This window comes from Balaenoptera borealis, assembly GCF_965194805.1.
Source record: "Balaenoptera borealis genome assembly, chromosome: 16".
Lineage (NCBI taxonomy): Eukaryota > Metazoa > Chordata > Mammalia > Artiodactyla > Balaenopteridae > Balaenoptera > Balaenoptera borealis.
The window spans coordinates 7,441,778-7,467,551 of NC_138872.1; the positions used below are offsets into that span (position 1 = coordinate 7,441,778).

The 25,774-nt window shown below is 38.2% G+C and overlaps 1 long non-coding RNA gene across 1 annotated transcript in view; it reads right to left on the reverse strand.

Moving 5' to 3' along the window:
• The window catches only part of LOC309614422, a 173,112-nt gene extending 148,998 nt beyond the window's left edge, over positions 1-24,114 (reverse strand). Inside the window, exon 1 of the long non-coding RNA XR_014236168.1 lies at positions 1,169-24,114. This is a non-coding gene — a long non-coding RNA (uncharacterized lncRNA). The remainder of the gene's footprint in view (positions 1-1,168) is intronic.
• Between the last annotated feature and the right edge of the window lie 1,660 nt (positions 24,115-25,774).

Sequence of the window (25,774 nt, forward strand, 5' to 3'; positions counted from 1 at the left end):
TGAGAAAACCATAGTTCAAAAAGAGTCATGTACCAAAATGTTCATTGCAGCTCTATTTACAATAGCCAGGACATGGAAGCAACCTAAATGTCCATCGACAGATGAATGGATAAAGAAGATGTGGCACATATATACAATGGAATATTACTCAGCCATAAAAAGAAATGAAATGGAGGTATTTGTAATGAGGTGGATGGAGTTAGAGTCTGTCATACAGAGTGAAGTAAGTCAGAAAGAGAAAAACAAATACAGTATGCTAACACATATATACGGAATCTAAGGGGAAAAAAAGCCATGAAGAACCTAGTGGCAAGACGGGAATAAAGACACAGACCTACTAGAGAATGGACTTGAGGATATGGGGAGGGGGTGGGGTGAGATGTGACAGGGTGAGAGAGTGTCATGGACATATATACACTGCCAAATGTAAAATAGATAGCTAGTGGGAAGCAGCCGCATAGCACAGGGAGATCAGCTTGGTGCTTTGTGACCACCTAGAGGGGTGGGATGGGGAGGGTGGGAGGGAGGGAGATGCAAGAGGGAAGAGATATGGGAACATATTGTATATGTATAACTGATTAACTTTGTTATAAAGCAGAAGCTAACACACCATTGTAAGGCAATTATACTTCAATAAAGATGTTTAAAAAAAAATAAATAAAAATAAAGACATTAAAAAAAAAAAAAAAGCTGCAATTAGCATTCATCCTGGTCTACCTGCAATAGCTCATAATTTGTATGTTTATTCTGTCCTCCTTACAATCCAATCTTCATTCTAAAACCAGAGGGCTCCTTTAAAAACCAAAACTAATCGTATCAGGCAAATACATGCTCTCGTCCTTAATATCACTTAAAAAAATTAATGGTTTTCCATTGCTTCAGTGAGTTTTCATTGCTTATTACATTAAAGAAAATCCCCTTAATACAGGCAACAAGGGCCTGCCTGTTCTGGTCCTCGCCTACACTTTCGGCTGTGTCTCTATCCCGGCAGGCCCGCTCTCCATCCAGCCACATGAACTGTGCTCTCCTTGGCCACAGGGCTTTTGCACCTGCTATTCCCCCTGTCCAGAATATTGTTTTCCTCCTTTTTATTTTAAGGAAATCCTCTCAGATCTACATGACATAATCACATACCTCTACATGCTGGAGTTCACATTTGTAATCTTACCTTCATTTCAGAGTTGGCTGTGTGAGAGCGGAGACTGGGTCCAATGCATCTTTGGCAATTTTCACTTCATAGGAACTCCTTGTGCTTCAGTTGCTTCACCTATAAAGCAAGAATAATAATGTGTACTTCACAGGGTTTCTTTAACTATTAAATGAGACATATCAACTTCTTAGGACAGTACCTGAATCATACAGAAACAGTTGTTGAATGGTAGCTACTGTTATTGTGTCTGTTGTTTTCTAACACCTATTCTCCAGGGCTCTGCAGTTCATAAACAGTGGTTGCTCTACTTATATCAAGAAGATTGGAAGATTGAGTAGCTTTCTAACTTAGATGCCAGATGAGGCATCCTTAAATTAGCCTTTCACAGCTGAATTGAAAGTTTGAGTCTACGCATCACATCTAATTGTACAGCTCTTCCAAGCTCTTGCCTTGGTTTGCTTTCTAAGTACTATTTAGTAGCACGTGCATTTTCCCTAGAGGCTGGCAGGGAGGGATTCAACTGAAGCATGAAACTTTAAATCAACATTTTGTTTCTTAATGGGAAATTCTTCACTGCTGTTTAAAGGTCCTCTTAACTGACAAACATAACATGCCATTTCAGGGTATCATGACCAACCCTGCAGATAATAAATCATCAATGACATTTTCAACCTCAGTAATTATGCCTTTTGTTTGGAGCTTCTTGATGTTTCAAACTCAAGCTGAGCCATTTGAGGAGTGAATTAAAAAGAATCAGTTACAAATCTGTAACAGTTTACCCAGAAGGGAAAATTGCTTTGGAAACGTGGAGGGCCTCACAGCCCCCGATGGCTGATGGCAGGAAAAATAAAACAACAACAACAAAGGCAACATGTTGAGTTGTGTAGAAGATATTGTTGATTTCCTGCTTGGATTCCCTTTGCCAGAGGGGTGTACCCATCTCCAAATTGCTAGGATTGTTGGGAGCTCACAGCTCACAGCTATACCCTTCTTGGGAGAACTTCCCAGGTCCCAACAGGACTCACCTCACCTAGAAATGCCTGACAGACAGTAACTTTCTTCCCTCCCTGAGGGCCCATAGCCAATGACTGGCTATTACAGTGGCGTAAAAAACCCAATCGTCTTCTCAAGCTGGGACAACTTTGTGGTGCTACTTAGGCTCCAGAGTTCCCTATGGGATCAGGTTGAGTTGCGTCAGCACCTAAAACCACATCTTTACTTAACTTTTCACCCTGCCCTATCCTGCTTCCTTCACATCCTTATAAGTTTCTCCTGAGAGCACCCCCTTAATAAATCAGAATCTGTCTCAGATACCATATCAAGAAAATCTGACCTAAGTCCACTGTGATCACTTCAATCCACCACTCAGGCATATCTAAGTATAGAGACTAGAAGATCTGAGGTTCACATTGGAGCGTTTTGGAAGGAGCCATGACAAACACAAGCGAAAAAGCAGAAGGTAGAGTTTTAGTCTGCATGAAGCAACTATCTACTGATACTGTGTCTGCATGATCTGGCCTCTGATGATATGAACCAGAAAATCTCTTTGAACTCTAAGATCTAAAAATCCATACTGTCTAGCAGAGGACTGACTGAAGGAAAATCCAGCTAAAGCTATTTTTGGTTGTTCAGATCTTCTGTGCTTAGACTGGAGAAATAGCAAGGCCTCTTGAGGAATAAAACAAGTAAGAAGACTATAAGGGTGGCCATTAGGGACTGTCTCAGCAAAAGGGATTTTCCCAGATTGAATCAGCAAAAAATGATCATTCATAAAATCTGGCAGATATGAAGAAGGCCTTGTTAAAGGAGTACCAATAGCTTTCAGAATACATAAAATACAGCAGGTGAAAAAAATCAATGGAGAGTTATTTTTCAGGGCTTCCCTGGTGGCTCAATGGTTAAGAATCCACCTGCCAATGCAGGGGACACGGGTTCGAGACCTGGTCCGGGAAGATCCCACATGCCTCGGAGCAACTAAGCCTGTGCACCACAACTACTGAGCCTGCGCTCTAGAGCCCGCGAGCCACAACTACTGAAGCCCGCATGCCTAGAGCCTGTGCTCTGCAACAAGAGAAGCTACCACAACGAGAGGCCTGTGCACCACAATGAAGAGTAGCCCCCACTCGCCGCAAGTAGAGAAAGCCCACGTGCAGCAACGAAGACCCAACACAGCCAAAAATAAATTAATTAATTAAAAAAATAAAATAAAATAAAGTGATATAGATCTAATATAATTAAGTTATCCATTTAAAAAAAAAAGAGTTATTTTTCAGGTCTTTGTGTTGGTAGATGTTTAAAGATTCTGTTGCTATGATAATGCCTCTGAGCAACTTTTAATAAGAACAAACATCTTTCCCCAGCTGTGTTTTGAAGCACATTTTTCATGTGTTTGAGCATATTATAATCCATTTAACATAGCTTTTAATTTTTTTGGAAATGATGATTGTCAACTGCTGAATATTTTTCTGTTATTTATTTGTTATTCCAGTTATTCTTGGTGTCTTGAACGTAGAGAAATTTAAAACTAACTTTGCAAAAAGTGGTATCTCTTGCCCTAAAGGCAGAAGTAACAAACAAACAAAAAAAAATCAAGCCTTATCCCCAGAACACAACTACCCTGAATTAGGAGGTGGAAAAACTATCAAAAGTTGCTAACCACATGGGAAACATTTTCTGTGTAGAGGAAAAAAAACTGGTAAAGGGTATTTTCAAATTCAAAGACGGAGAAATGCAAGTTATAAAAATCAGTATGGCACTTAAGATAGCGGTAATTAAACAACTATATTTAATGATTTGTTAAATATTTAATCAGCCTGGAATCCTCCACGCCCAGGACTTTCAGTGGCCGATTCACAATTTTATTATGCAGCTCTCTCAGTGTATAAGTTGTCTCTTCCGGGAGGCCTCTCCTGAGTCCCAGTCTGTGTGGCCATTCAGTCATGCTCTGTAACACCATTCTGTTCTGTACATTCTCCCTGCACAGGTCCACTCCAGAAACCACCCATCTGTTTATCTCCCTAATGATCAGCTTGGTTACTTTCCATCCCTTTCTTGTAGTTGTTTCCACCTCCTGTCTAGAACAGAGTTGGCTCTTGGTAGGTATTCACCAAGTGCTCATTGGTTGAATACATAAAGAAATATCCCCCACTAGACTCATAGTCCATAGTTCCAATAAAAGAAAAGATTAGGTCTCTTTTGTCCAATGCCTTGATGGTATCCTCGGTGCCTGGCATGAAGTAGGCGCTCAATAAACATCTGTTGAATACATACATTCTCCTGGACACCGAGGATAGAGTGGAAAGCAAATAAGAAGTCCCTGGCCCTGCGGCTGTTGTTAAATCAATAAACAATACTTGGAGTGGCTCATGTTTGAATGAATGGGCCTCCACCCTGGAGTGAGACTTAAATCTGTTTAGCTGTGAAGGGCTTAAAGACTGAGTATACACATTGTAAATACTATTTAGGGATATTTGATATCAATTTGTATTTTCTTCTCACAAGAATGTGGGATAAGAAAATGTTCTCTGTTCTCATGTGATCAGACCAAGTCTAGTCTCTTCTGAAAGTCTACTTTGTAGACCATGCCTGACCCCTCTTCCATGGCACCTGCACTGGGGCTGGTTGATTCCATTTTTCAGGAATATATTATTACATGCTGCTTTTTATAGACCTTATTACTTCACTTGCTCAAGAGTTCACTTTAGCTTCAATTTTTATCAGTTGGTATCTATGATAGTTTTGCTTCTTCCAACAACATGTTGTGAAATGCCAGAGTAATTGCTAACCCAAGGGGGTGACCTTGGTCCCTTTGCTTGGCTCTATAGACACTGCTTTCGCCAGAGTAATTAGTTGTCTCCAATGGTTGTTTTCTTTTTGCTCAGAGAATGGAGAACAATTCAACTCATTTTTACTAGTAAATTCAATTTTCTATAAACATCCTTGCTGAAAGTAGATTTTCCCATTATTCAGCTCCACGACACTTCTCTTAGACACCATTAAGTGTCCCCTGGACAGGAGGAGTCTAATCTGTTCAGCCATTCCACGCCTGATAGCATGCCAGCTTCTCAGGCCCACCATGCGTGCTGTCTTGAAGGCTTCCCTCACTCTCACCCCATCTGTACTGCCCTGGCCTCTGGCTACTCCTGATCTTCTCGTTCTTGTATAGAAGCTTAATATCTAATGACCCTCTTACCATATTCCTTAATATTTGTGATTTCATGGCTGCTAAATCACTTATATTTGTATAACATTCTTGAAATAACACAATTTTAGTCTTGGAGGTAATAGTACTGGAAGGCAAATTAGTGGTTTCTAGGGGTTGGGAACTGGGGCAGGAGAAAGATGGCAGTGGTTAAAAAAGGAAAACACAAGGGATCTTTGTGGTGTTGGATCTGTCCAGTATTTTGACTGTGTGATGGATACACAAAACTACACACACAGTAAAATTGTATAGAACTAAATACAAGGAGATACACACACAAATAAGTAAGTAAAATTAAGAATATCCAATAAGACCAGTGGATTGTATCAATGTCCATATCCTGGTTGTGATATTATAGCATAGTTTTACAAAATATTACTATTGGGGAAACTGGATAAAGTGTACATGCAGTCTCCTTATATTATTTCTTAGAGTTGCACATGAATCTGCAATTATCTGAATAAATCTTTCAATTAAAAATGAATTGGAAATGAGATATAAAGATGTATGGTGGAAGAAGAACAAAGAGGAAGGAAACAAGAAGGGAAAAAGGAAGAGGGAGGAGGAGGGAGGGGAAGAAGTTAGTGGAGGTGAGAATACAGAAGAGCAGGTGAAAGAAGACAGGAAAATAAGAAAGGAAGGAAGAATGGGGGTATGGAAAAGGAGAGGAGGAGGAGGAAGAGTAGGTGAAAGAAGAGAGGGAAAGGAGGAGAATAAGGAAAGGGGACAGGGGAGGGAGAGGAAAGAGAGGTGAGAAATGAGGTGGGCAGAGAAGAGAAGGAGGAAGGAGTGGGAAATGAGAAGGCCTGGAAGAGTAGGAGGAGGAACTAGACTTGAGTATCTCTGCTGACTGTAGATGGCAAAGGGGAAACCTCCCGACTCAGCAGAGACCCTGACAGCCTAATGCCATCATCATTCAGTAAATATCCATTGGGGGACATGGAGCATCCCTCAAGTTTAGGAATGAGATCTCCTTTCCCACAGCTGAACATGTTCTAAAGACATGTTACCTTAGTGGAAGACTGGGCATTTCCCACTCAGGCAGAGACAATTGTTGAATTAGTCCTCTTTATGGCTCTAGACCCTGACAAGTATTGCTCCAGTAGCTTTAAAATGAAATTCAACAAAATAAATCCAAAACACAACCAATACACTCATATTGCTCCTGAGTCATTGGATGGTCCCTTGCCTGTTTGCCAATCCTCTGTGCCAAAGGACAAGCTAACTAAAATCCAACTAGCTCTTCAGCCATAACTGACTAATCTGACAGTTTTGTTGGCTGATGAGAGTACTGTGTCCTCATCTAGACTCTACTGCCAATTAGCTGAATGACTATTGACAAAACATCTGACCATTTGCAATGTGGTCCCCACTTCCTTCATCATGAAGGCAGCATGGTATACTTTATAAAAGCATGTTTTCAGAGCCAGAAAGACCTGGGTTTAAATCCCAGCAGTGTCACTTTGGGTAAGTCACCTAACCTCTCTGAGCTGTAGGTATTTCATTAGTGAGGGATAATCGTTGCCTCATTACAGGGCCATTATAAAAATGAGAATATTATTGTATAGGGAGCCCATGACACACAGGAGCTCCTAACAAAAGTATTTTGCCCTATTGCTATCCTAAAAGGAGTTGTATCAATAAGAGTTAAATATTTTGAACAATTAATGTGGCGTTAGGAAATGAATTAGGTATCAGAAATGCTAAATCATCTTCGATGTAGTTTTCCAATGCAGGTATTCCCAACTTGATTTTACCACTGATGAAACTGAGGCTTAGGAAACTTAAGGAAATTGCCTATGAGGACATGGAGTGCAGTTATCAGAGCTCAATTAACACCTAGGTCTGTCTACCTAAAGTTCTAGAGACTCTCTAGTCAGGCTCTGTCTGCAGTTTCATTCAAATATTTGATACTGGGTTCTTTGACTTGCAAGAGGAAGGGAAGGAAATGGAAGAGAATGGAAGGAAATGGGCAGGGAGGGGTTGGGAGGGGAGGGGAGACGAAGGCAGGAGAGGGAACCTTGGAATAGAAGGAAGGGTTCCCCGTTACTCTATGCTGTGGTGCTATGGCTGGTTCCTTCGGTCCTCCTTTCACGGTGAAAGCCCTGGCTCACGGAAGACAGAGGCAACCAGGAAGAAGCAAGCCAACCATGATGATGATGTACAGACACCGTCATCACCTTCCATCATCCAACCAACCAGAAAGTATAACAGCTGGTTCTCCTCTTCCTGAAGCACATTCCTGTTTCCACTTTCTTACCTGATACTGGGTATGAGACTGGACAGGTCAGGGTGGACACTACAAAACCTCCACACTTTGCACTCTCTCCTTTGTTTAGTGCTCATCTTGCCAGGTCTTTCATTGCCCTTTCCTGACAATGCAGGTGCTCACTGCTCTGTTCTTTTCTAGATTCATCCTTTACCACTTTTGTCTGTATCACCTCTTCTAGTGAACCAATACTTTTAATTTAGTACATTTTTTTTGGTTGTTTCAAGCAGTCAAGTTTCACCCTCCTCCTCAACACTCTTGTAAGATTATCAGATTGAAGGACTATATTTTCCTTATTTTCTATTCTCAATGGCTAGAGAGTGATAGGACATTCTGGGTATGCAGTTATATTCTCAGGGAATTAAATTACAAAATTACAAAACCAGTTCTGACACTAGAAAAAATAAAGTAAATTAATGTGCAGAGCAACGGCTAGAAGATAGTGACATATTTTGAAATCTTAGCCACACTATTAATGACTAATAGGATTATATTTGCTATAATTTTGGTGTAAATATTGGAGACTGCTCCTTTCAGCATTGGTGATTGGCATCTAGCACACTTCAGGAAATCAATTAAAATGTAGTCATTATTGATATATAATCACCTCATGGAATATAGGGTGCACTTATTTAATCTACTGCACTTATTCACATATTTTTTCAATAAAAATATTAGGTATCTATATGCCAAGATATACACAGATAAAGGCGGTAGAGTCCCTGCCCTCAATTACTCATGGTAGATGGCGTGAAGACAGACAAATAACTGAAAATAAACAAGGATGTTTCACTCTTTGACCACTCTGGATAACGGGGAATTTACTGTTTCAGAACTTTGACATGTCCATAATATGTATGCTTTTCAGATATATTAACTTAAGAGAATGCATCTTTCTCATGTTGTTTGACTCCAAATCAGTTCCATTTCTTCAGTAATGCCAGGGAAAAAGAAAGCATTATTGTCAATGTTTTATTAAAGGCACCAACATTGCTGTTTTTCATTACACAGAGCACTTGGGGGTACCTGGAGGAGGAATGCCCACAAAGAGAAGCCAATTCTATTCTCTGTTCTATTGATCTGCAAGGGAAATAATTCCAAAGATATGCTGGTTGGGGAGAGAAATTGAACTTCCTGGGTTAGCTTTATAATAGTATTTCTAAACAGAGCCATCTACATAAGCACCGATACCCAAGATGGATTGGTTCTCATTTCCACGAGGAAGTACAATTTCTCTGAGAGTGAGAATATGGTATGGAAATCAACTCTGAGAGCAAAACAGTCTTTAGAGCTTGTAACCTGATTGTCAGACACTCTTGTCTCCTTGAACAAAAATCACATTTCATCCAGCACAGACTGCTATTATTACTCCTATTTCTATTGAAACTTCATTTTGTAACTTGAAGTTTTGTATAAATTGGCAAACAATTAGAAAAAGTATCTTTGATTTTTTTTTAAAATACATACACCAGCAAAGATATTATTAACATTCGATCACCATGAATGTATATACATATACATCATGTCTACAAAATTTAATGTATTTTTACAGTTTTGAATAAAATTATCTCAAAATAAATTAATAGACTATTATTGTAGCATCATAAAACAGCATATATCAGGAACTATGATAGCCTATTAGGAAACGTGCACATAATACCTTAGGACATAGCTATGGGAGATTTTACTTAGCTTGTTCCTCTAAGCACACACCCAAGCAGTGAGCTACATAAGACAACGTTTGATAAGGGAAGTAGAGAAAACAGATAAATGGCTCCTTTTACTGTTACCCTGGCACTGCTTGTGGGGCTACACATTGGTACAACCCTTCTGGAAAACCACGTGGCATTGTCTGCTAAAACTGAAAAGGCACATAACTTACAGTTGGACATAAACTTGTAGACCAAAGGACTGGCCCAAGAGTGTTTATACTACAGTGTTTATGATAGCAAACAAATAGACCCAATCAAGTGGCTTTCAACTTGAGACTAGATATTTTACCAAAAAACAAAACCAAAAAATCTTCTTACAATGAAATTAATGACCTAAAGGCCTAGAGGATGGGTCAGCAAACTTTTTCTTAAAGATCCAAAAAGTAAACATGTTAGACTTCACAGGCTATGAAGCAAAATTGAGGGTACTATGTAGAGATTTGTATAGCTATTATGTTTATGTAACTATTTAAAATATCACCATTTAAAAATGAGGAAAAAAAATCATTTTTAATTAGCTGGCTGTAAAAAAATAAATAACACACAATAAAATATAAAATAAAATAATGAAACAAAATATAAATGTGAGCTAGGTTTGGCTCCTGGGTGGTTGTTTGCTGACCCCCGGCCCAGACATCACATTAATATAGGTGAATCTGAAATATGCAATGTTGAGTAGTGGGAAAAAGTAGTTGAAGAATACATTACGCATAATTCCACTTATAGAAATTCCAAAAGGCTGCAAAACTAAGTCATATGTTGCTTAGGACTATACGCATGTGGTATAACTACAAAGAGAAAAAGAGAGTGCTGAATCACAATTTTCACCGTAGTCATGGCTTGTCTGTGGGGAGGAAGATGAATGGAATCGTGAGGAGCACAGGGATGTGGGAAGGGAGGGTATTGGTAAAACTTTATTTCTTAAGCTAGAGGATGAACATAGGTGTTTATATTTTTCCTCATATCTTACATGTGATATAAATCTACTTTTGTACATATTAAATAATTAATAACAACTTAAAATGAAGATTAAGTGTCATTTTATGAATATTATACTAATTTTAAGTGACAAAGAAAATAAAAGAACTGGGTCACAAATCAGAGACATCGCATCGAACAACTTATATAAAGAAGACTTACTAAAATAAATCTGGGTGGCAGGGAAAAACATCGGCTTCACCTCATGTTTGAAACTTTGTCCTAAAATTTCCAGATGAGGAAAATAAATTCCTTACCTGTGACCACACTCATGTGGCTGAATCACCAATGCGACAGAGCTGCATAAATCTCTTGGTCTGCTTTTGTGCTTCTTTGCTCCAATGAGAACTTTGAAACTGTCTGAATATCAAGTTCTGGCAACACTTCCACAGGTGAAAAAATAACAAACAGAAGAGAGTGCCTCCCTTGGTCCACAGAATGGCATCTGTGATGATTTCAATCAGGGCTCGCATTAACTTAAAGAGGCCATTGCACCTGTATCCTACCTTTATCTCTGCTCTCTGACATTTGTTCATAAATAGTGGCACCAATAATCAGGAGAGGCTTTGTGGTTCAGGGGAAGGGGGGTGACAGCCTGGGACAGTTCACTTGATCAATGCCACTACTGGTGCCAGGAGATGGTCATTACTGCTTGGCAGATTTATTGCCTGGGTCAAAGCAAATTACTTTCTCTTCCTCTAGCCCTGGCTCCCGAGGTTTTTAATCTTTCTCCTATGCTTTGTCTTCTTTCTTGCTTGTGTTCAGGCTATGGGCAACACCAAAACTTTTTTTTTGATCGAGGGGGTCAATTAGCATGATAATTGACATACTAGAAATTGTGAGTTTATGATGAACACAATTGTTGAATTCAACAATCAAAATTCATAAAACCAAAAACACCCTCTTCTATGTAATCACATCTCCATAATTTGCAGCAACTTCCTTACTGGGTATTTACCTACAATGATGATGCCTGTTTCCGTCACCTCCATTCAAATCATAATTATTCATACTAATTACACATATTTTTCCATCATGTTTTTTTTTTTTTTCATTGATTTGTTTTAAATTCATCTACTTCAGCTCTATTGGTCTTCAATAGCAAGCTTCCAACATACAGTGACTCTACCTGGTAATGATTTTTCCACAACAGGAAGCATTCCATAAATGCCCCTTTCACAAAGATGCAGGTATCTGATGTCTGATGTGCTCTACGACTTTCTGAATAAACCAAGCTTTTCCATAAATATATGACATTGTGGGGCGTGGTGCTGAAAGGACACTGGTTAGGAGGGAAGCCACACCTCAGGTACAGGGAACAGCCACTGCTCCATGCCGGGGGTGGGCTCAGAGATGCCACATCTTACTCTTTGAGAGAAGGAAGAGATTTATATTTTTAAGTAAAATTTCCTATTTTTAAAAACATCAGGAGGGTTCAACAAAGCATATGAGTTAGCCAAACTTAGCTAAAGGCAGCTGTTCTTCAACTTCTGCCATGTTATTTATCTGTTTCTATACTTTTCTTGAGCCATTCTGTAACTCTTTTTTTTCTTTTAAACATCTTTATTGCAGTATAATTGCTTTACAATGGTGTATTAGTTTCTGCTTTATAACAACATTCTGTAACTCTTGAATTCACTCCCTGACCCCTTCTACACTTGAAATCCATACTCAAGCCCTGCTCAGAGGTCACCTCCCAGTCATTTCCTCTGCAATATTTCTAAAGTGCAGCACGCTTCACTTTTGGTATGTATCTTCTCAATACTTCCTTAACAGTTATGTGCCCATCTGCCTGTACCCTTTCTCTGCTAGATGGCTCAGCCCTGGGGGTCAGGCATTATTTATCTCCTTAGCTCCATGAAGCTAGCTCTGTACTGTGCACATTAGAAGCCACTCGTGTCCAGCACGTAGCTATGGGGCTCCCAACTATGGACCAGGCACTGGTATTGGTGCTGTTGCAGCAGAGAGCAGATCAAAGTCCATGAGCTCATGAAGCTCACACTCAAGTAATGGAGAGAAAAAAAGTCAAGAAAGTAGCAAATTAAAAGAGAAGACAGGACCTAGCTCATACAAACCAGAAATTGTCTTCAAAGTTTTTCATTTTTGGTACACATGGGCGATGTTCAGAAAGAGAATCTGTAATCATACTCTCAAAGGGATCCATGACCTCAAATAAACAGAAACAAACACCTAACAAACTGTTCTAAACAAACAGTAAGATGCCTGTTCCCTCACTTCCCTTCAATCTTCTTTCACATCAAGCAGTCCTTATAACCAGCTACTTCTTAGTAGTAAGAACTTGAACTTACATAACTTATTTGCAGTTTTCAAAGCACATTTCCTTACATGACTTATTCTTGCTCCTGTAAAAATGCTGTGAAAGAGTTATTACCATCACAGGGCTTTGCAGACGGGAAATTGAGGTTCAGAGACATTAAGTGGCTTCCTCAGCATCACGTGGCTTGTCTGGCATTAAACCGACTCCTAACTCCTGACCCAGCATCTCACCACACCATTGCATGACCTCAAATTGTCTTTGCGATGAACCTAAACCACTTCCCATCCCACGTGTGTCTCTTCATATGGGAATTGTTGCTGATGAAAGACATAATCTCAATACAATAAATTTCTCTAATCAACCCTTATTCGTTTCCTCCAATGTCTAATTCTTACTCACTATATTTTCCCCCCATAGGCTCAATTATCTGAATTATTATTTACTTTTTTTTAACCTCAAAAGTAACTTTTAAAAATATCAGAAGGAAGCACTTTAGATAACCCAGAAAGCTTTTAAAAAATTGTATAATTTCCAGAACACAATCCAGATCTATTAAACTGTGGTGTCTGGCAAACAGTTCCTGAGAATCTGTATTTCAAGTAGTTTTTGAAAATGATGGTAGTGCAGCCATCTCAAGGACTGGCCTTTGAGAAACAGTGCTTGAATCATTTATTCATATGCTCCACCCTTTTTCCCAAATCCCAGGCACCTCAAACTGAGAATCCTACTCTAATGAGGTTCTGAGAAAACTTCTGTATTTATGATTGAAATACTTGTCTTAAAAGAAATAAGCATTATATATATAATATATGTATGTATATATGTATATGAAATGCATATATATATGATATGTATATATATATCAGTGAGACATTTTGGTTTAGTGAGACAAAGGTGGTTCTGGACATTATGATACTTAATGCAAAACAACTTACACAAAAAAGTGAATTTTGAGAGGCGAATGACATGAACGAATAGTTGCCTGAGTAACATTTTTCTGTTTAGGAGGTAACGGAGCGGGGGTAAATCTCATCAGATAGTAAAACAGAAGGAGGAAAAGTGTCTCCTCCACTTTCCTGGTCCTCTGCCAGGGAGAAAGCAGTAGGTGTGAAAGGTCACGTGGAGGGAAGATTGTTCTTTCATTGTTCAGAGGCTCAGGGATGTTGGACAGATGCCAAGGTACAACTCTCACTATGGTCATCGACCCACAAGCTAACTACAAGACCATTTTCATTATGCGGAGGAGAAGCAACCCTTGAACAAATCAGGTTTGAACTGTGTGGGTCCACCTATATGTGGATATTTTTTTCAACAGTAAATACTACAGTACTACACGATCAGAGGTTGGTTGAATCCATGAATGTGGAACCAGGGATACAGAGGAACCAGGGATGAGGGCCAACTATAAATTACACACAGATTTTTGACTGTGCAGAGGGTCATTGTTCCTCACCCCTATGTTGTTCAAGGGTCAACTGTATATATATACATTCCCCCCGGCCAATTCTCTTTTAGCTATGCTTCTTTGAATCAATCTGCTCTTCTCTTTCCTAATAGGCAACTTTCTGGAAAGATGGCCATAATAATCCCAAGCACACATGCTTATACCTCATGATGCAAGAGCTACAGAGATTTACCTCTCAAATTCCAGTTTGTAATGTTCTGGATAAAGACAGATTGGCCTGGCCCAGGTTACTTCCCTAGAAAGATGTGGTCCTATGATTGCCTAGCCTGTAGGTCACTGATCAACCCCTGTGGGCTTCACCAGGACAGTACAGAGTGAGGAAGGGGTTTGCATAAGGAAAGGATACAGAAAAGATAAAAACAAGAGACAGTAACAATAAGGTTCTTTTCTACATCACCCAGTTAAGAATACCTAATTTATATTAAAGACTGATAGCAATAGATATTGATAGAAATAGAAAGTTAATGCATACATGACTTAAATTGCCCTTGTATTTGTACCTTTTAAATTCATAGTATAAACAGCATCAAAAAGTTGATGTATCTATACTGAAGACTTGTGTATAATAATGACAGTGTTTTAAGAGGAGCTAGATGCAGCCAGCAGCAGGGAAGAGCCGGTCACACTGTTTTCAGTGCTTATAGAAAGATGCTCAGAGAAGGTGAGGTTACTAGCGTAATCAAATCCACCTGAAGGAGATAGTCCTCATGGACTTGTGAATGCGTTCATTCATTGGATGCACATGACAGATGGCATTAACAGCAGTGGCAGGACTTAATTTATTACCTTTAGTGTATGGATCATTCACAAACTTGAGAACTTTAACCCGTATGAACAATATGTTTATATTTAGAGTGGCAGCAAAAATCAGGCAAACTTTATGGATCCACACTATGAAGAGAGGGCAGAGCTTCAAAGGCTATGGACAATGGCTTCTACCATATCGCAATTTTCACTCTATTTCAAGGCAGTCATTTCCTCTAGTTTGGCCTGCCTTTTACAACATCCTCTTACTGACTTATGTCTGGATCAGGGTTTACAATGTCCCAATTTGTCTTCTGGTTTTTCTTAGGGGAAAAAAAAAAAAAAAAACTACATTGTGGAGTGACCTACTTTTATCAGCCCGTATTTATCCCCATGTAGAATTATTCCTCCTAGAAAAGGTCTGAGGAAGATTGAATAATTCCCTAAATGATAAAACCGTGCATCCTTTTTCTCTGACAATACCCATAGAGCAGAGGTGTGGAGAAGTTACTGCCAGGCGGAGCCAAGAGATAAGGTCAGACGCTGGCATTTATTCATGAAAATAGTAGCAAGGTGGTTCGGATTTATTATTTTTTAAGGTTCCTTGGAAATGCATGACAATGCTCTTAACAAGCATTCTGCATAAGAATGTCAGCACAACATTGGACAGGAAACCAGGGCTTCTGTCTCAGAAGGTGTTTGGAGAAGTCTATAAAGCTAATGGCTTAAGTGCAAATCATCATTGTATGAGAAGCTGCTGGTGCCGCTTAAGGAAACTCAAGCCCAGGAGAGAAGAGTCTTCTGTTCAAAGAACACTTTCTCTTCTCTTTTTATTATAAATATACACACAGGCATTTGAGAGCAAGGGATAATCTATGGAGTTTTACCATGCTAAAAGAGTAGCTTTCCAACTGGAAATATTCTGTGAAAGGCACGGACATTTTAATGTGAATTGGTTCTCATGCAAAAGAATAACTGTCTTACGTATTTCACTTTTTTTTTTTTTGGTGTGTGCTTGTGTAAAACTTTCTGATGAATATTTTTTAAAACATGAACTTTGGGAATTTAACCATAATGAGACCTTGTATGTGTCTTTTAGGTCTTGTTCATATTTGGGAAATGTACTGAGTAATGTATATCACATTTTTGAGAAACTCAGCTTCAAACAACCCATAAATGTTGAGCCATAAATAAAAAAAAAAAAAAATCATGGAACCTGGGGAAAAGGACAAGAAGGACTAAATGTTAATTACCTGGAGAAAGAAAAGATTAAAAACTCCTGACTTACGGGTAACTGGAAAGCAATCTTCAAAAAACAGTCCCATCTTCATGAAGGCTAACAAAGTGCCAGATCAACTTAAAATAATTTCAATATAAAGTGTATTCAGGAATAACATGAAGCAGTGTTACCATGCTGGGAACTTCAAAAATATCACCTGCCAAAAGTAAGGAATCATCCTGTACTTCCTGACATTATTATGCTGTTTATTTGCTGGACTTTCAACTCAAAAATGAGAAAAAAAAAAAGGTAATTTTCTGAACTGATGAATATTAACAATCAAAAGCTCTGAACAAGGCTCTGCTGGAATCTCAGGCATTTTTAACAAAAGCAAAAATGTGATGAAAGTCTAAATGGCACTGGCAGTTAGAGATAAGCAAATGTAATTGTTAAGTCCCAAGGTGAAGAAATGGATTTGGTTGGTCTCTTAAAAGGAAACACAAAGGTTTAGAGCAATATTACCAAAGTGCAGGATCTGTTGCAAAACAAAACCCAGAAAAACCCTCTTAATCTTTCTCTTAGTGGATATGCATTTTTTTTTCTTTTTATCTTAGGTATATTAATTTATAAAGGCACCCTCCTTAAAAAGCAGGCATCACCATGGAGACAATGCATGGAAACTTTTTATCAGAGTCACCACAACTTTGCTGTTCCGTCAATTTAGTATTCTGTTCTTTGCTGGCAGACACATATGTGTGTATGTCCAAGTCTAGTCTTTTTAGATAGAGAGAGACATCCCCAGATTTTATTCCTATTGACACTTCATTCCAGAGTCTAAAAGTCCACAGGCAGCCTTTACCATGGGGCTTGCTTGTTTTATAGAATTAGGGAGTTTGTCAAGGTGGATTAAAATAATGGCGCCTCCATTTGGCATGTTTAAATAGATCAATAGTTGGCAAATTCAGGGTCTATAGAACCCAGGTAGATGTACACATTAGCACTGTAAGTCTGGTGGGGACTATGAAGACCTGTAACTCTATGTTCTGTAGACAGAAGGCAGTCCCTAATCATTGCAGTAATATGTGGCCTTGCTGTAATGTGTCTCGCAGGATCGTAAGAACTAATTCTTTAGGATAAGTGAAAACCATCAGAACATATATATATGGAATTTTCTCAGTCTTCCTTGTTGATAATCAATTCAAACTTTTAAACAGTTGTCACAACCCCAGGATGGATTTTGGAATTTCAGGTTGGTGTGCAACCCCCAACCAATCAAGCTCCCATCTCCTCAAAGAAGGAAGGAGAACATCACGCTCGGTCTATGGAAAGTAAATCCCGCTCCACTGCTGGTTGGCAATTGGGCTGAAGACCTTATCAAAATAAAAGAAAGAAACACAAGCAACACAGGTTGTCTTTTAGGCCAAATTCTAGTAAACTTTTTCACAAATTCACAGTATTGAATTTTGTTTCATTCATTCATTTCCCAACTATTTATGGGGGCCCAGAGACTGCTGAGGAACTACTTGTTTGTTTGTAGTTAATGTGGGATCTCATTTCATGTTTGCCAGCAGATGGAAATGACGTAACTGGACTGAAAACAAAACTATGACTTTGCTCAGCAGACACTGAAAGACCACAAACTTATTAAGTGAGAAGCACAGTGCTCCCCTGCAGACAGGTCGCCTAGGGTACCCCACTCTCTAGGATGCTGTTTGATTCCCCTGCTGAGGTTTCTTGTGGTGAGAGGCCTAAAGCTTAGATCTCGGAGGATCTTTTCCATCCTCTAGTCCTTCTCCTCAGTCTCCCTATTGTTCCATGGTGGGTTAAATCATTTTTGTCAAGACAATTGAAGTTTGTAGAGTTTGATGCACCAATCTTAGGTGAAAGGGACACATTTATTTTCCCACATAAAGCAGGCAGATCAATTTTCCCCAACTGCAGTCTGCTAATAAAATATTTTCTCTCTTCACTAAATGCAGGTAAATACTCATACTTCCTCACCAGTAAAAGGTTTAATCCCTCATACTACTTAAGTCTGGAAATGAGGACGGTGAAAATAGAAGGGAGATGTAAAATTGATAAGAAAAGTTCCAAAGAAGATGGCTTTCTTCAAAAATTAATTTAACATAAGCCTGAGTTTTCCAATTTCTCCTGCCTTCCTTCACTTTCCTTCTGTCCTCTTTTCATGCCTGAAGCATTTTTTATTAGAGGTGGCAGAAGGGAAGAGGAAGTTTTTACCCAGAAGAGAGAGGAATAGCTACTGAACACAGAAGAAGGCATTTTGGTTTTGTGGCAACTGGGGCCTCTGACCCAGGCTGCACTGCCTTCACAGTATTGGTTTAGAGATGTTAGCTTCTCCCATATTTGTGTGAAATATGTGGAACGAAGTTCACTGCCTACGAAGAACACACTGAAGAAAAAGACACTAGGTAGTCATCAATTCACTTGCCTTACTCTTTATATTTATGAAGTAGAGACTATATGTTAACACTGAGATAAAGAAGCATGAACCCAGACATATGCAGACATTGTGAAATATCCAGATATTTCAGACCTGGAAGGCACATGGGAGACTGTCTAGTCACCCTCATTTTAGAGACAAGGAGATTAAGGTCCAAAAGACCAAGGGTCACATTGCAAGCTAATAACAGAACTTGCAATGGAATCCAGGTTTTCAAAACTCGCAATTTGTAAAACCTGTACCTCAGTTAAGTACAGAATGGGAAGAAAATGATAATAACAATAGAAACGTTTCCCATGTGCTCTGCTCGGGGCACCATGCTAAAGGCCATGTGCCCTTATCTCTTCTCATGTTCACGAGGTACTATTGTTATCCCAGTCTCACAGTTGAGAAGACTGATATTCAGTGAGTTAAATTAATCGCCAGGACTCCACACAGTCCCTTATTACTCTTGAGATGAGAGTCTTCACTAGCTAATAGGACATATTGGCCTGGGTCCGTTCTTTAGATACAGAAGTATGTAAAAGATTGATGGCAGTTCAAATACCTTTAAACCCACCCAATTCAGGATGAACTGACATATTTTTAAAATGCTATTACTTAATATTATATGGCAATGGTTGACAAGTATAGCAAAGTTACTTAAATGTTTTTAAAAATTATTTAACTTCTCATTTTTCTTCCTAGATGAAATCAAATGATTTTTAAAGGTCATATTTATATCTAAAAAAAGTGAAATTAAAAGCTTTTTTGCAATATTGATACAGTCTAATTTTCAACAAAATGGCATGAGCCCTTCTCCTAAGTCTGATGGGAAGTTTACACCATCCTCAACATGTCAGTGTGGCACAGAATAGATGACATATTACAAAGGGTGTGTTTGTCCACACTCTCCTTATGCCATACAAAATCTTTTATTTCTCCAGTTACCACCCAAAGCCATGTCAGTTGACACTTCTCTTCCTACCAAGAATCTTCTCCTTTTACATTTTTCTCTCCCCCAAGTTTCTGAGTTTCCAAATTCCTATCTCCCCTCTCTACTAAAGAGAAAATTCAAAATTCCATCTACTTTAATATGCAGAGTTATTTGCAAGTGACAAAACACCCAAACCAAATTAATCTAAGCAAAAAATGGAATAGATTGCATCACATGACCAACAAGTTCCAGGACAGAGCTGGTTTCAAACAGAACTGAGTGCAAAGGTTCAAGCAGTGACTAGGACAAGCTCTCCTTCTCCATGGCTTGGTTCTTCTTCCTCTGTGTTGGTTCCATATTTAGACTCCATGTGGTAGACAGCAGTGTCAGTCTCTATAGTTTTATGTTCAAGTACACTGGGAAAGAAAGAATGCCTTTTCTAATGGCCGTATAAGAATCCTAAACATTTTTTTTAACTGGACTGACCATGGCCAACTCAAACCAACATGCTGGCCACGGCTTAAGCCAGGGTCAGTGCTTCAGCCCTAGGGAGGCAACATAAAGAACACAGAAATGAATAGTCAAGGGGAATCCCAAACAAAATTTGGGGATATTGTCAGAAAAATGAGGGATTGTTCTACGGAGGCAAAGAGCAACAGACTACTATATGCTTTTTGTATAAATTTCTGCCATGTTAGAGTAACCTCAGAATCGGGCTCATTTTCCTAACTAACGGGTCCACTGGGGTATTTTTTTCCCCAACAGAAAGAAATTCTCCCTATAGTAAGTGGACTTCTGTATTACTTTTAGCCTAACCTTCAACTTAAACTTCAGCTAGCTCTTAAAAATTAATTTCTTTCCTCCCATTATATTGAGAAACTTTCTAAAGTAATATAGATGGATTTATTTCTATGATTCTTTAATGTTCAAGTACACGGACAAACTGAATGAAAGCAGGCCAAGCGTTGCCTAATGGAGCATCTGTTTTAATGGGTTGATAAAAATGATTTGCAATTTAAGCAGTTTCTTTGCAGAGATAGAAGAGGCTGGAATAGGCTGTTGTCGTTATTTAAGGGTGCCCATAAATTAATATTCAAACCTGTTTGATAATTAAGTCCTTGTTTTATGCTATGTTTAAAAATTGTGATATTTATCAGAAAAACGGATGACTGTGTTTCTTACAGGTTGAATTTGGAAAGTTTAATATGCTATAAATAGTGATTATGTATTTATAGCTTGCATATTGACAGACTTTACTGTTATTTTCCTTTATGACTATGGTGAGAATATTTGGGGCACAATACATAAGAAATGTATTTAATTAAATGATCAAATGAATATAAATGCACTGCACAGTTCTTAACTCTTAACAAGATTTAGACCAATTCTTGCTATTATTAATAAAATAATGATGATGATTATGATGAAGATGATGACGAATGATGTAGCTTGGAGAGAGAGGTCCTACATAGAATCATTAAAGATTAGATAACATTACACATCGAGTAAGAGACCCCAGGGAAAATGACAAGAGCATGGCTCCATCGCATTTTTTCTGGCATATAATTTACAAAGCTAAGTGTATGCATGTGCTTGTGTGTACATACACAGTACAATAAAATGTATAGACACACACACACACACACACACAACCTGTGTTCAAATTACCAATGGAAGACCTAAGCCCAAAACATAAAATAATGATTTCTGATCCTATCCTTTTATGGCAGAGTACAAGACTATAATATAGTTACATCCTCACAGTGGTTTTCTTAACAAAAATGAGAAACCACAGGCAATACAGCTGATAAAAGGAAGAATTGCATTTCACCAGCATTCTAACATTTTAGAACACAAAGTATATTATTATGTTCCATCAGAGTTCTCTGCTACCAAATAATTCTTTGTCATTGCATATTTTCCCAAGGGTAGCAGAATATTATTGCCAACCTTTATCTCATGATTTCCCATCATATTCTAGCATATACAAAGTACCTTTAAATAATTCTAAAACATATACAATAAAAAGGATTTTAATATTATTTTTTCAAAGAAGAGCTCTTTTCACTGTCCACATGTGTGTCTTACAGGCTGACAAACATAGTGCTTAGTAGCTTCCAGTCTCAGTTTTGCCATCTGTGAAATGGAGTGAGTCTGACTGACTTACCTTGTATAGGGTGGTGGTGGGATAATGTGTAGGGCTCCTGGTAGAGGCATGAAGGACACTCAATGACACTTGGAGTATCCTCAAGTCTTCAGATCCTCCGAGTTTGCTCTTTGTGTATCTACCCTTCCTCTTGAAGTCAACCGCCCTTCCCCAGTCAGCACTCTAAAAGTTGTATTTCACCTAGCAACAAAATGACTTAAGGAGATGATTTTTGCCTCATCTTTCTTCTACCAGGCTCATTTTCCACATTACTAATGGGACATCCAGAGAGTTTATTTTTTCCTGCATCATTCTCAGTATGCTGTGTGAGTGGGTGTCAGCTGACTCAGTGCATCCGAAACTAGAGAAGTGTCTCTCTATGAATACAAAGCTTGAACCTGAATTGCTAAGGCCATGAATCCTGCGTACCCACTTTCATCAATCTCTTCTACTAGCTTATTACACAGCAGGATTTTTCATTGGTAGTGACTTTCCCTTGAAATTTCAAAGATCTGTGCATTTCTCTTGGCCAAGAGACTTATTCAAGCAATGACTGTTTTCCTTCTTTTTTTCTCTATTTGCCCTTCTTTCTTTGTAAAGCCTGAAACAAAAGCTTCTATATCTAGACTCCATTTTATTTTGTTGCACAGGGATCAGAAGTGTGATAATTTTTATAGAGATTCTATCCATAAAACTTACTGCTTGTTTTCAAACCCAGGTCAACCGGAAGAGTAGGAGGAATGAAAGAGGAAAAGGTGGGGGGACGGAGGAAGGAGAGAACGTCACATGCAGAAGAACGAAGGCTCTGAATTTAAACAGAAATTGCTTTAAATCTTGGCTCTACAACTTTACTTGTGTGCAAATCCAATAAATAAGTTCTCAAAGCCTCAATTTCCTCATCTGCATGATGCATATATTATTATAATCTACTCCATGATGCTATTAAAGAGATGAAATAATGTAAAACACATAGAACATGCCACCTGTTTCACAGAGTACATAGTCATTTTAATTTAGCTACTACTAACGACTGTTATCATATTTATGAAACAGCCATTGCTTGTTATGCTGTTCATGGCTAATTCAACTATTATTTGCAACTCTACCAAACAGCTAAAGTTCAGAATAGAATATTCTATTATATTAAACATGAACACTAGAAATGGAAACAAAATGGACAGAAAATCAGGACTTACAGAATTAAAAGTCTACCTGGAATCCAATTTATGATCAAAGGGGTCTTCCTAGACCCTTCCTAGGATGTGAGAAATGGCAAAAAGAACTCAGTGCTTTCATGACCAAAGTACTGGCCACAGAAAAAGGTAAAGGAATACGATTTACTCACTTATCTCTCAGCCCCCTCTGAGACAAAGATTGGGTTTATAGGAAAAGGAAGGCGAAAGAACAGAGGAAAGAGGAGTGATTTGGATTGCATTATAAAGCTTGTATAGCCCTGGAAAAAAATTCAAATGCACATAGGTGGTCTCCAGTAAGCATGAAAGCTATGTGGACACAAAGAAAGAAGATATTTGTACCAACCACAGAGGTGGATGAATACAAAGATGTACTTATTAGTTACAATCTTAAATGCTTCCAAAAATTAACTTCATGTCCATGGAGATTGTCTTGATTATTATGAAATGAACATGAAGTGACTACGATGAATATATTTCAAGAGAGGATTCTAAATTTCATACTGATAGTCACTGAAATGCTTAAAGATAAAAATTCTGTGATTAAAGAGACAAAGACTAGAAATCTAGTCTTTGAAATCTAGAACACTTCTAGAAATCTAGAAGTTCTATCAATATTTTACATCATAGTATTTTATAGAAAAAATGACTTTTTGTATCCATGGACCTGGGCATATTTCCAAAAATATTATCAATTAATGGCATTCAAAGGCAATTATTGTCTCTAATTTCAGATAAGCTGATAAAAGAAAGTGTTTTCAAAATCACCAAATGCATAAAACAATTCCTGTATAACCTGAAACCTGACATTTACAAGGAAGCATGGTCATCATTATATTTAATGTCTAAGTCACAACTATTGTGAGACCTTGGAATTTTATTTATCTTTTTAAGGACTCAGTTCCTCATCTGTAAAATGGGGATAACAATAGTACTAACTTCCTAGGATATTGTGGGCTTAAATAAAGTAATGCATGTAAAACACCAAGCCCACCTCATGGTAGCCAGAAGTCCAGGATTTGACAGGTACTTAATAGATGTGTTGGCTGATGTTAGACTTTCTAAATTGGACCAGGGGCCATGCTCACTGATGCTGGCTCTTTAGTGGAGTAGCAAATAACTGAAACATAATAATCATGATTATTATGTGTACCCCTGTATCTCCAATGCCACACTCTTCACTGTGATCTTATTTTGGTTATATCTGCAATGGTATAAAAAATTATAAATATAGAAAAAGGCTAGTTAGGTCCATCAAATATTAAAAATACATGTATTGTATTCTTCCATCAAAAAATCTTCTCCTAGGGATGTAGATTCACTCACCTTTATTTAAAAAGACTTGTGCAAGGGTGTATATTGGGCTATGATTTACAATCACAAAATCCAGTAGAAGAATGACAAGTTATGGAACATTCATGAATTCTCTTTAAATAGTAAGAAGAATGAGGTAAATAAATGCAAGAATATGAAATGATATTCAGTTTCTTTAGATATGAAAATGTGCTTAAATTATAACCTAGCAGTTTGCTCCCATTTGTGTTAAGAAGAGTGATACACACATACACACCTTTACATATGTAATCTGGAGAATGCAAAGAAAATGGCAATAATAATGTTTGCCCTTGAGAGCAGGACTAAGGAATTGAGAGGCTAGAGTAAAAAATAGGAAAAAGAAGAAAAAAAGAACTTTTCACTGTATACATTTTTGTGCTGTTTAAAATTTTATAATGTTCATTTGATTACTAATCACCCCGCAAAAAAGGTACAAGATTAAGCTGTAAAATAATCAGTTAAGACTGCTTTTTCCAACGGTCTTATTTATTTTCATTTAGATTTTGATTAATTCTAGGACAATATTGAACTAATCTACCAATATATACATAGTACACTGTAGAATCAACTGCTTTTTTTTCCCCCCAATACAATAATGTCGGTGCCATAGACACAGTCTTCAGATCATTTAAAGCTGGTTGCCTAGACGCTAAAAGTCATGAGGAAGTACCTAACTGATGTTTGCCTGACCATTTTAAGTCTTTAGAGAAACTGAAGAATGAGGTGTTATATATCCGGATTCACTAGCTTTACTGACTTTCTGTGACACATTTTAACTTTGGGGGGCTTCTTTTGAAGGGAAAGATTGCAAACCCTTTTCTTCAAATAACAATAATCATCAATGGCTGGGAAGCACCATGGTGGCTAACAGAACAAACAGCCCTCGGCCACTATAACACCAAATGAAAACGTAATCTGTATGCCAGATAAAACTTGTATTACTTTAAGGTATTTTAGATTTAATTAGATAAAACAAACAAACAAAAAACCTCAAATTCCTTTGATTTCTGATCTGAATCATGAAGCTTTAACACAAGTAATGGTGAGAATTGGACCTCATTGAAGATATATACAATGCAGGTTAGCTTTTGATTATATATTACCTGGAGTGGGCAGCTGGTTATTTTATGTTACTCTTTATAAAGAAATAAAGCTCCTTAACCCATTTCAAAGTGGCTATACAACACAGAACTCAATTCCTGGCATCAATAAACTTCATACTGCTAAATTTAAGGAATATTCTATCCCACATCTTATTCTCCTTCCTGTCTGTACTGGAAACTTGTTACCAGTGATGGCATCCTGACCCTCTATTAGATTGTATTAACTAGCTTACTTGGTACAACAGTCTTATTTTTTCCCAAATACTCTGTTTACTGGAATGTCTTCTCCTACCCTTATTTAAATGGCTGTAGCCTCTTCTATTCTCACTCTCCTCCGTGTTCTCATGAATAGCCTCAGCTACATTCGTGGTTACGACCACATTTTATCACCTGCTGGCTTCCCGAGGCTGCACCATCTAACCAGATCACTCCCCTGAGCACTGGCACTTCCCATCTAACTGCCTGCAGGCCATAGGCCTCTGAAACCCAACATACACAAAAATCTGTTTCATCATTTTATTCATTCCACATCCTTTACACCAGTTCCTCTCCCCTGGCATCCTTTATAATAGTGACTACCACTACCCACTTGCTCAAAAAAATG